Source organism: Vulpes lagopus, chromosome 10 (genome assembly GCF_018345385.1).
Source record: "Vulpes lagopus strain Blue_001 chromosome 10, ASM1834538v1, whole genome shotgun sequence".
Classification (NCBI taxonomy): domain Eukaryota; kingdom Metazoa; phylum Chordata; class Mammalia; order Carnivora; family Canidae; genus Vulpes; species Vulpes lagopus.
Window position 1 is genome coordinate 18,447,494 of NC_054833.1, and position 13,051 is coordinate 18,460,544.

General features: G+C 44.0%; 1 protein-coding gene across 1 annotated transcript in view; it reads right to left on the bottom strand.

Moving 5' to 3' along the window:
- Positions 1-13,051, bottom strand: part of BMP6 (bone morphogenetic protein 6) — a 147,850-nt gene that overhangs the window by 72,983 nt on the left and 61,816 nt on the right. The window lies entirely within an intron of this gene.

A 13,051-nucleotide genomic window follows, 5' to 3' on the forward strand; every position in this document is an offset into this window, starting at 1 on the left:
TAGGGACGTTATTGTTTTTCACAAACACTCTAATTCTGTAGGTTTGGCTGGTGCTGCTGTCAACTATAAATGACAATTTACTAAAGTAAGCTAACTGGCTGGGATGCTTGACTAACTCTACCAGTTCCTGCAGGCTTTTTTAAGTACCAGTCCTATACTTATAAGGCACTGACACTGGAAGACACCTGAATATTCATTTTGGTGAATCAATGACGGGATGGTCAGGGGATTTTTTTCATTTGTTCATTCATTTGTTCGTTCTCCTTATTTATGGGTAAAATCCAAGGCCCAGAAGAGTTAAGTAACTTGTACAATGATATTCAGCTAGAATTAAATAGGCTTTCTTTGGAAAAAAAGAAATCTTTAATTTCTTCAATAATTTCATCAGGCCTTCCCTGAATTAATCCAAGTTACTGGCAGTTTTCTAAATTCTATCTTACACACAATTACAGATCCCTGACCCCCTGCTTTGATTGGCTGAGACTCGGTGATCATTGAAAATCCACAATGTAAATAATCCTTGAAATGGATAATTGAGAAGCGAGTACAGTAATTTTAACAAATTAGCTTGGCACTCTGGCCTGAAAATGAGGTTATTCTGTTGAATAAGCTGTTCTCTCCTCTCTGCCTCCTTTGGAGTCCTTGCCAGATTCTTCCCATCCAAAACCCTGGAATTCGCAGTAGCCGAAGTTTTCATGCTCTATGTTGGAAAGTTCGAGTAAGCTTGTTACTCTTCGGCTACTGACCAATTAAAATCAGTACATGATGTGGTGAGAGAAAGTGAGTGAGTGAGGTCAAGAGGTAATAATTAAACATGATGTAATGAGATGATCCAATCTCCCTAGGCCTGCCAGAGGGCCCATGGTGACCACGGTCCTGGTTTCCCTGTATCACTCTGGCATGTAGCCAGAGAATCTGTGAAATGAAGCCACCTCTAATCCTAGCAGGGGTTTCTCTGGTTCCCGAGCTGAGGCCAGTTCTCGTAAAGTCTGAATCGAAGGGAATTACTTTAGAGATCATCTTCCTCAAGCTATGTGTGGTGTGGGGATTAAGGACTATTTAGAAATACTTCATATTGACAGGTGTCTGATTTGCCCTTGAACTCCCATCCTTGGCCCAGTGTGTGGCACACAGCAGTCTTCAGTGCTGGACTATGGAAGGAATGTGGGAGTCCTTACTCCCACGGATGTATGGGAATGGCAAAATGTCACTGTCTTTGGGAACAGGAAGACAGATTGTTGGGAACACAGGAACATATGAAACAGGTGTATTTTTGCTTGCTTCCAACAATAATATGGGATAATTTGCTGAGATATCTGTGTACCCTATACCAGAGGAGAACTGGATGGGAAGTGGTCATCCCGTAGCAGCTCTGAGAGACCATGTGATTGTGAACATGGACTTGACATCCTTGGGCCTCGGGTCTCCATCTGTAATGTGAAGAAAATGACCCAGATCATCTCTGCTAGAGACTGAATGTGTCTCTCAAAATTCCTATGTTGAAATCCTGAATCCCCACCCAATGTGATAGCATTAGGAGGTGGGCCTTTGGGAGATGCTTAGGGTCAGGAAGGAAGAATCCTCTTGAATGGAAGCACTACACTTATGAAAGACCCCCGAGAGCTCCCTCACCCCCTCACCAGGTGAGGACACAGCGAGAGGATGGCTGGCTAAGCCTGGTTAGGAAGTGAACTCTCGCCAGACACCAAATCTGCTGGTGCCTTGACCTTGGACTTCCCAGCCTCCAGAATGGTGAAAAGTAAATGTCTGTTGTTTATAAGCCACCCAGTCTATGTCTTTCTGTCATAACCACCCTAACAGACTAAGGAAATCTCTGTGATTCCTGCTGGGCCCAGAGCCCTCAGCTCTCTGGTCTTGCATCCAGTTCTACCCCATGACCCATGACAAGGAATTGACTGATTTGGCCTAAAAGTGTAGCTTACAGTCTTAAAATGTTAGGTTAATGGACTCTACAGAGATGAATGCACCTGGTACACTTATATGCATGTGTGAAATATGAGTTTTATATTTAATCTAAGACATTCTCCTTAGTACTTCGCTCAACCAAACAAGTCAACTAATAAAGAAACCAAGATTAAACTAGTAGACCGTTTCTAGAGGCAAATTTGGCTTAAGGGAAATAATATTAGAGAAGCACTGGGTCCACAAATAACGGCAAGCCCAAGTCACTCTATCCCAGGAGAGGATGGACCGACCAACATGTCTGACCTTTTCAATTGCTAGTTTCTACATTTCTCAAAGCATCATGATGGAACAAATGATCACAGAGGAGTTCACTTAGTAAAAAAAATACACATAAATCAAAAAAATAAAGTCTAAAATAATTTTTTCACTTTGGGGTTCTCTAAAGCTTGCGTCAATCCACTTTTTTGTTGCTGTTATTAATAAAGTTGAAGTCTAAGAGATGAACCAAGCAATCTCCTGGCACATGGAACTTACTACTCATGCAACTTGTACTCCAAGAAAGAGATTTACAGACCCAGTGAGAAAAATAAATCAAAGGTACACTTGTGAATGATGTCCAATAAGAACAGTGGTGTGATGACATGTCGCCATTTGAAGTTTGATGGTTTATTACTCCCTCTCAACACCCACTCTTGTTTCTCATCTAAAACACAATTTCACATTGAAATAATTTATAAGCATCAATTTGCCAAGGTTGATTGCTATCCTTAGCTTTTCACTCAATGAATTCTTAGGTGCTTATTAGAATTAAAATACATCACCTCTTAGAATATTAGTTCCGTAGCTTTATACGCCAAGAGAAAGTTGAGGCAACTATACACTTCACTGCTTGGGATTGGTGACAGCCCATGTTTTGTGTAGTGGATGAAAGAGGGGGTGCTGCTTGTGCTGGAGGATTTATTTTGGAGTCTGTGAACTTAAGGACACATTAAATAGAGCATACATTTAAAAATAAGCACCACCTGAAATTTCCAGTGTGTCATCTCCACAAAGAGTATGATGATGTATATTTGTTGTACTTACTGCAAAGTTTCCTATTGCTTTACCAAACCTCATTATTGGATTTGTGAGTCTGCATTGAAGCTTATTATGAATAGGGAGGACTTCATAAAGTATTCTTTAGGGAAGATACTTTACAGGTCCAGGGTTTTAGGACTTAAATTGATGAAAAATAAAAATAAGCCGCAACCCAACCCAATAATGAATCTACTTGGATTTTTCTTTTGGGAGCCCAAGACTGGGCTGATATCTGGAAAACAGAAGCAATCATCCAGGAAGATGTGGACAGCTGTGAATTGAGAATAACAAGATTATTTCAGGTAATTATTTCACTAATTTACAAAAATCTAAAGATTTAATTGTGAATCCAGCAGCCTTCTCTTATCAAAAAGAAGTCTGCTACTAACTTTCTTACAAAGAAAATATTAAATGAAATGAAGCTAAAATTCCAGTATGTATTGATTATACTAGGAGTTAAGTAATAAATGAGGAAACATTATTTTGTAAGTATTGTATTTTCTGGAAAAATAGAAACTACTTCACCATGAATTCTAGGCCCCATGAAAGTTAAAACATTCAACACATACAATTTTTCTTCTCTAAACAGAATGTCCATAATATAACCGACAAGAATTTGGGAAAAATTAGCTAAGATATTCTGGCATCAAGACAAAGTCCAGAGTGAATACTCCTACACACAAGGGAGAAATACTATTAAAATGCCTTAATGCAACAATGTGGAGAATGGGGTGAAAATAACATTTTTTCCACCAACCCTGAAAGGACTTTCCTGCAACGGAACCAAGACTCTCATGGCCACGATGGCTAAGTTGGGCTTCATCCTCCATATGTCTGCCACAGCATTTCTCCCTCTAGTCACCAATGAGCTCCCCAGTGGCAACAAAGATGGCACTCTTCTTTTTCTTTCAGGATCTCTCTGCCGGAGATGACGTGACCCTTCTTGAATGCTTGCTGCCTCTTTTGCTTTTCGGATCCCATGCATTTCTGATTTTGTTCAGCCTCCTTCCCAGGATCCTCTTCCACTTCCATCTTAGTCTACCCCCAGAGCTATTTTACCTTCACCCTACGGACTCTCCCGGGGCAGTCACATCCATTTTACAGTGTCAACTTTCACTCCATGATGTAGACTGCAAAATCCAAACCTCTACTTTTGACCTTTCTTACAAATTACAGACTGGATTCCAACTGCCTACTTGGTATTTTCCAAGAGTATCTCAAACTCAACATATTTCAAACTGAACTCAATCTTTTCCCCAAACCTACTGTTGTAATTCCTCATGATTTTATGGGTCAAGTTGGCCACCGGTGCCCAGAGCAAACATCGGGTCTGGGAGGGCGTTTCCAAAGGGGACATTTGTTTGAATGGACAGAAGGAGGAAAACAGATCCCCTCCACAGTGGTGGGGGGGTGGGGGGTGGGGATGGTGCTCATCCAGTCTGTCAGGGCCTGAGTAGAAGGAAAGGTGGAAGGTAGAAGAATTCACCCCCTTTTTTTCTCTCTCATTGCTTGAGCTGGACATCTCATCTTCTCCTGACCTCAGACTGGCATTATATCATTGGCTCTCAGGCCTTTAGACTCTGTCTGAATTACTCCACCAGCTTTCTAGGGTCTCCAGCTTGGGATTTTTTTCATCTCCATAATTGCATGAGCCAATTCCTCATAATAAATCTCCTTTTCCATCTATATAATGTAAGCCTATAATATACATTTAATATAGTTATGATTGATTGTTTTAATATATAAATACATAATATACAAATTTATATAAATAGATAAACCCAGGATATATCTTATAAAGATATAAAAATAGCAATTTATACATTTATATACATTTGTGTATATTATATATGAATATATGTTATAAACTTAAATATATTAAAATATATAAGCATATATTATAAATTTATGTTATATATACACATGTATAAATATGTATTTTATATATAAATGTATATATGTAAATATATTTTATAATATACAAATATCTGTATCTCCTACTGGTTCTGTTTCTCTGGAGAACCATAACATATCCCTCATTCTCTAACTCATTTAGAGGTACCACCCTCCAGCCATGCACCTAAGATAGGTGTCCGGGAGTCATCTCTAACACCTCACTCCCCACCATCCTTTCCCCTTTCCAATCAGTGCTAAGTCCCACCAATTGGACGTCTCCAGTGCCCTTTGGCTCCTGCTTCCCATCTGCACTGTCACTGCCTCAGCCCAGGCCTTCATCTCTCTGCTGGACAATATGATAGCTCCTCATCTTCAAGTTCTGTCCCATCTACCCTCCTCACAGCCAGCCACTCAGCAGCGCACCTAAAAACACAACTCTGATCACATCACTCCTGATTAATACCCTTCAATGGCTTGTCATCACTTACATAGTTGAGTCTAAGTAGCTTCATGACAAATCAGCCCCTGTGACCAGGACCTTGCTTCCCTGTCCAACCATAATGCTCTGTGCTGAAAATCCCTGAACTAACAGAGCAGTTTACAACTCCATAACCTGCTTCCCTTTTCTCAGCCCGGGACCACCACCCACCCTCTGGCCCAATCACACCCTCCAAGATCATCTTCCTGGGACTTGACTCTTCTTTCCTTGGGACTTGACTCCATCCTTGGGGAACCAGCCCCTTCACACTGAGCCAGGGTGCTTCTCTGGGGCTGCTGTGCCCCTTGTGCAAGTTTCTTTCAAAATCCCAGATTGTGTGTAAATGGAAATATCCTGCCTCGGTGTTTTTCTTCCCCTGTGAAAGGTTCTAGACACAGAGACTATGCTTCATTCCCCCTGTGACCACAAAAGCAAGCACCCTACGATCTAACAAAGTGTGCTTATTTTTTCATTAACTGGGAAGCAGTTCTGTTATTTTGCAGTTTAATAAAAACTCAGAAAACATAATTGTTTAAATGTCTGTTTCCTACACAGTACTGGGATTCTGAAATCTAGAAACTTTCCCCTAGGAATATAGAGATAGCTGACTCTCACAGTTCTTTTCACACTGTGTCCGGTATCCCTTGGAAAATGATTCCTCCTTGGTCTATCTCCTTACAAACAGCACGGCACATGAAGCAAGACCAACCTGGGTCCGAACCTCTGCCCTACCACTTAAGAATGTGGGCAAGTCATAGCTCCTCAAACTCTCTGCACTTCCTCATCTTTAATCTGGGGGTGAGAGTGCTATCTCCTGGGGTTGCTGTAAGTGTGGCAGAAAGCAATCCAACTTTTGTCTTTTCTGTTTCGAAAGTCAAGATCCTTCCATAAATAGGTTTGGACAGAACACATGCTAAACCAGGTGTATCTCCCTCCACTCTTTCCCAGACACCTGAAAGGAAATTTCCAGGGCATAGGAAAGCAAGGAATAAGAAGGTATACCAAAAGGATAGGCACTAATGTGGGTCTCTGAGGACAGGGCTTACCCATAGGCAGAACTCAGGGATGAGAATAACAGAACTTCCAGATGGATCTGGGGATCCAGACTTTTGTTTCCATCTCCTAGAAGCCCTAGGAGATATAGAGCATCAGGGGACAGAAAGAGCAGACTAGAAGTGGCTGAATAGCTGGATGGAAGAGTCACAGAAAATTCCCTAGAGATCCCAGAGGGAATGGGAGAATGATACCCCCCCACACACACGTGCTTGAGAATGGAATTAGCAGAGATGTAGCTGGCAGCTCTGAGAAGGCTTTGCAGTGTGAGAGCAGCAGATGCTGGCCTGGGCTAGCTGGCTAGGATTCGGGTACCATCACAGACCCATCAGCAGACACCAAGGTAGACAGAGGACAGCGCCAGGGGATGAGATGAGGATACCTACATCCCGGCAGATATTCCTGGAAAGATGGAAACTGATGACAGATGCCCTCCCTTACCTCTTTGAAGTTATGTGAATCCCCACAAATGAGATGCAACCCCACTACTAACATTTCACTGAGAAAACTTTGAATTAACTAAGTGTTCCTGGCGCTGTATTAAGTTTCTGCCATCAGGCACATGTGCGGATGAGAGGCAAACTCATTTACAGAAAACTAAAGATATTATAATTCTTGAACTCCAAAATGAGTGACCTAGAAATGTATAATCGATACATAATGAAATATCATGTGACCATTTTCGAGTACTTCATATGGTACAGATAACTAGTAGTTGTTGCTACTAGTCCCTTAAGTATGAAATATTTAGCTACAAGGTGACCCATGTTTTCTTTCTCTTATGGTTTATCTGCTACCACTGGAGCCAGGCCCAGGCTATGGTAAATGCTGAAATGTTGGTAGTACAGTATATTGAATGAAATATTGTCCATGACCTGAAAACCGTCCACTGCCATCAAATGTCATTCATTGGGGCACCTGAGTGGCTCAGTTAAGCATCTGACTCTTGATTTCAGCTCAGGTGATGATCTCAGGGTGGTGAGCTCTGCACTGGGCATGGATCCTGCTTAAGATTCTCACTCTCCCTTTCCCTCTGCCCCTCCCTCCACATGTGCAGTCTCTTAAAAAAAAAAAGTTATTTGTCACTAGTCCTACATCACTGAGACCATTGTTTGCTTCCTACAGATAATCCATGAAAACACAACTAAGAAAATATTCATACATTCACCTTGCTCCTACAAATGTATAAGTGTGTGTGTGTATGACTGTATGCCTGTCTGTGCATTCCTATTTTATGCAGGCATTAAGTAGACAACACACAATCTCTGCCCACAGTCCAGTGGAGACACAGATGAGTACACAGCCCATTTAAATATAGTGAAATATAGGCTAGAAGATGTGTTCTATGGGAACATCCACCCAGGAGGAGAACTATAATGGTTAGTTTTATGTGTCAATTCAGCTAGTTAATAGCATCCAGTTATTAACAAAACACAAGTCTAGGTGTTGCAGTAAAGGTGTTTTGTAGATGTGGCTAATCTACAATCAGTTAAGTTTAAGTAAATCAGTTAAGTTTACGTAAAGGATATTTGCCTTGAAAACATGAGTGGGGCTTAATCAGCTGAAGGCCTTCAGAGGAAAAACAGACATTTCCCTGGGTAAGAAGAAATTCTGCTTCAAGACTGCAACATCCATCCCTGCCCGAGTTTGCAGCCTGCCAGCTTGCTCTACAGTTTGGGATTGTCAACACTCACAACTGCATGACACAATTCCTTAAATAAATTCCTATACACCCATCCATCCATCCATCCATCCATCCGTCTGTCCATCATCCATCCATCCACGCACCTGTCCATCCATCCATCCATCCATCCATCCATCAATCCATCCATCATCCTACTGGTTCTGCTTCTCTGACCCATGCAAAAACCCTACCTGTTTTTGTGAGGATGAGAAAGTCTTCCAAGATAATGACTCTTAAGTAAGAGGTAAAGTGTGGAGAAGGATAAAAACAAGTAGACAGATGTGAAATACATCTATTTTAAAGATTGTATTTATTTATTCATGAGAGACACACAGAGACAGGCCAGAGACGTAGGGAGAAGCAGGCCCCCTGTGGGGAGCTTGATGTGGGACTTGATCCCAGGACCCCAGGTGGAGCCAAAGGCAGATGCTCAACCACTGAGCCACCCAGGCACCCCCAGATGTGAAATATATTAAGGAGGCAGAACTGATTATTATCTGGCAGTTGAAGTGGGTAGGTGGGCGGTGGCAGGAGGAAGGGAAGAGGAATCTAAGAGACACCTTTGCTGCTGGCTTAGGAAGCTGCGTATGTGGCTGCCGATTGCTGGACAGGGAACACAGAAAGAGCGGCAGGACTGGGGCCATGAGAAATGCATTTCCTACATGCTGCATTTGAGGGGTCCCTGGGACTTGCCAGCCCCAGTGTTCAGAGGGCAGTTTTGAAGGGTCTGGCAGGGGAGGAGGGAAGGATTAGACAGATTCACAGACATCAGCTCAATGACAAATCGAAGCCCTGAGAGAAGATGGCTTGCCACAGAGAGCGAGAAGGGATGAGGGCCAAGGGCAGGGCCCCCAAATCTCCCAACATTCCAGTGGTTTGTAAAGACAACAGGGCAAAGCAGGAGTCAGAGAGAGCAGAGGGAAAACCAAGAGTGGGGCCGCACAGAGCCCGAGGATGATGATGCTCCCCAAGGGGAAGAGACGGAGCAGGCTCCTCGAAGGGCCCACCAGGGGCAGGTCATGCGTCTCCTGGAAACACTTCAGGAGTGTGCCCGGCTATGGTACAAAACTCAGCATTTTAACAGAAGAGAAAGCTTTGCCGTCTTCTCCCGTAGGTGACCATGCCCCCCTCTGCCTGCTGATGGGCTGGGGGGGCAGCCAGCTGGGGGAGGGACGGCAGGAAGAATGCAGACAACCACCCTCAGGAATTCTGTCCAGACAGGGGAGGAACAAGGAGGCATGTGCCGGAGGAGGGGAGGCTGTGAAGGGCTCCCGTGGGAGACGGGCCACAGGAGCATGTTGAAATGCCCGCTGGGGGGCACCTGGGCCGGTAAGATAAGGCCCAGTGGCTGGCATCTGCCTTCGGCCCAGGGCGTGGCCCAGGGCGTGATCCCGGAGTCCTGGGATCAAGTTCCACGTCGGGCTCCCTGCGTGGAGCCTGCTTCTCCCTCTGCCTGTGTCTCTGCCTCTGTGTGTGTCTCTCGTGAATAAATAAAATATTTTTTTAAACAATGCTCACAGGAAGGAGCTGCAGGATGGGGGAACATGAACCTGTGTGGGAGAAGTGAGATAAGTGGACGTGGGGGTGGCAGGAGTTAGAGCCTTTCCGTGTGGCCAAGAGCAGGGGAGGCAAAGACGTTCCTGCGGCAAAGGCGGAAAGCGTGGAGGTGGGGATACCCTGGGGAAGCAGTGGGTGACGTTCGGACACGCGACAGGGCCCGGTGCAGGGACACTGGACGGGCCCTGAGAAAGGAACCCGGTGATTTGGGTTCTGTCCCGTGTCGTTTTCAGTGCCAAGGCCGCAGGACCACGAGGGACAGCGACAAACTCGACCAGCCCTGTTGCCTTATCTTCTCTGCCAGATGCTAGAAAAATTCCGAAGTGGATGGGGCAGGAGGAAGGGGACCATGTGAGGGAAATACTTGAAAACAAACTTGAATAAACACACACACACACACACACACACACACACAGCCCAGTAAGAACAGCTGTGTGTGCGGGATCTCGAGCCAGCATCAAAACAAGTGGCACAGGTTCAGAAACCTGGCTGTGGCGATCGGTAAAACACAAGAGGTTTCTGGAACACAGGGTATTGCTCAGAACCGACGGAGGGAACCTGACAAAGCCCGAGCTGGCAGGGATGCTGTCAGCCCAGCGGCCCCCGCCAGGGTGCAAAGCGCCGCGGCCTCCGGGTCCAGTGAGGCACACTGCGGCCTGGCCGTGCTCATCAGGCCGCTTCTAGCATCTTCTGAATCTTAAAGAGAAGGGTAATTTTTTTTTTTTTTTTAAGGCCAGCCAAGGAGAGTCTCTGAAGAAATCCTCCAAGCTGGGGAGTGATTACCGGCCCAGAGTCCTTCCAGAAAGGAAGTTGTCAAGACATTTTGGAACTGGCCACTTAGGAGCACGTTGCCCGCTCTCCGTGAGACTCGCGCAGCGTTTGCCAGCCTGTCTGCCTGTCTGTCTCCGTCTCTAACTTTATCTACACTTTTGCAGTTCGAGGATCCATGTGAACTACATGAGTCTCGTGGGTCTCATTTTTCTTTGCATTCTTCTACCTATTTTTAAATTTCTGTCTACTGTTCGGTTAATTTTTCACAGTGTCCTCGGGGATGCTTTCCCTTGACCTTTCTCTCTACATATATGCCTGCTAAGAGTCATGTGCTCTAAGTCAGTAATCTCCCAAATGGGGTCCATAAACCGCTGGGGAAGGACAAAGATTTTTCTGGGGGAGGTAGCAGCATGGAGGATTTCTAAAAGTAGATCACATTTCCAGAACCTTTTTTTTTAAATTTTTTTAAATTTTTATTTATTTATGATAGTCACAGAGAGATAGAGAGAGAGGCAGAGACACAGGCAGAGGGAGAAGCAGGCTCCATGCACCGGGAGCCCGATGTGGGATTCGATCCCGGGTCTCCAGGATCGCGCCCTGGGCCAAAGGCAGGTGCCAAACCGCTGCGCCACCCAGGGATCCCCAGAACCTTTTTTGATACGAGTTCTTTCCTAAGACTGATAAGTCTGGGATTGTGCTGGTTTCTCCTTTCCTACCTTTCCTACTCTCGCCTCCTGCATCTTCTTCTTCTTTTTTTTTTTTTTTTTTAAGATTTTGTTTATTTATTCATGAGAGGCAGAGACATAGGCAGAGGGAGAAGCAGGCTCCCTGCAAGGAGCCCAATGTGAGACTCGATCCCAGGACCCCGGGATCACGCCCTGGGCTGAAGGCAGATGATCAACCGCTGGGCCACCCAGGCGTCCCTCACCTCCTGAATCTCAAAAGCACACTGACAGGAGTTTAAAAGCCTCTGGGGGTGCCAAATAAAAGGAGTAATTTGAGAATGCATTCCCAAGGAAGAGCCCTGAGGAGTAGAGCACAGAAAACTTTTCTTTATAATAAACAGAGATATAATAAGGGGGGAGGGAGTGTGTTTTATTTCTTCCAGGTGACAAATTCACTGCAAGGCCCTTGCTTTTCTGACCTATACACTTTAGATATAAATCCAGAAGTCAGATGGTTGTTTGAAGACTTCTTAACATGTTTTTTTACATTGAAAACCAGAGTGACCACTTCTGATTTGCTCAATTAGCTTAATTACAAGGATCGGTCCTGCCACCATTTGTTTTTATAATGCTAGATGTATTCCAAATATGAAAATTCGTGACTTCAACATTGTTTTTAAGTAGGCTCCACACGGGGTGTGGGCTTGAACTCACAACCCTAAGATCAAAACCTGAGCTGAAGTCACGAGTTGCATACCTAACAGACTGAGCCCTTCAGGTGCCCCCGTAAGTTAAACATTTTGATGAAAATATATCTAAAGCATATACACAATGGTATAAGTCTTAGAACACTGTCACTTTAAAGCTATTCAAATTCATAAAAAATCTTTAACTGTTGGCCCAAAAAATGTGTGAAGGGGTCTGCAGCTGTTTAGCATATATATGGCAGACGGTATTTAGAGCACGTGACTAATCATTTCCCCATTTTATGCCAGTATACATAGTAGTACACACTTGTGTTTCTTCTTACTCATAATTTACATACAGGCGAGCTGGAAAGGCAAATGTGTGAACTGGGGAGTTCTTTCCATATTGGATGCAAACAATGACCCTTCTTTGTCGAGTGCCCTCCACTGATGGTGACTAAGCCTCTGCCCAGGGACAGTGAGAGGTCTAATAAATTCAAACACTTCCAAGGACTCCATCTTATTCTGCTGATTCAAGAAATACACTCCAGACGTGTACAAGGACCACCCACACATGAGGGACTGAGCCACTCCTGTAACTAAACATTGATCATCACTCTCTACAATTTCTAATAGGTCACAGTTATTGCATGTGGTGTGAAGCTATACTTGGAACAGGCACCCCAGCCTCATACAATTGCACCAAAATGACTTTTGGTTAAAAAAAAAAAAATCAGTCTACCATATTCAGCAATCCAGAAGGTGGTTAAATCATGCCAAATGTAAATGTGAACCCACCAATCAGTAAAAAGAAAGGAGAGTCCTAGAAGGGGAATGCCAAGATCAAATGATTCTGGGTAAGAAATCTTGTTATTTCCATAATCAAAGTGATAAACATTCCATAGGAGTTAGGAAATATGAATTCCAGAGAAGTTCTAATATTTACTAAATCGAGAGTCTTCATTCCAACCTAACACACAAATATGCTGGAGTCGAAAGTGGCCTTGACCCTTTTAGACAGAGCAGCCTCGGCTGAGAAAAAGTAGCCAAGTGGCACACCACACAAAGCACATGGCCCCTTGGTTTGCTAACAGGGATGCAAGCAAATAGATCCCTGCTCTGAGTAAGGAGTCGATCGGATTCCTCTTAGAGCTTTTTTGCAGCCTGCAACAATTCATCTGTCAAAAAAGTGCATGAATGGGAAAAATCCAGCATCTGAGCCAAGGACTGTGTTGCAAGTGTCTAAGATTTTTGAGAG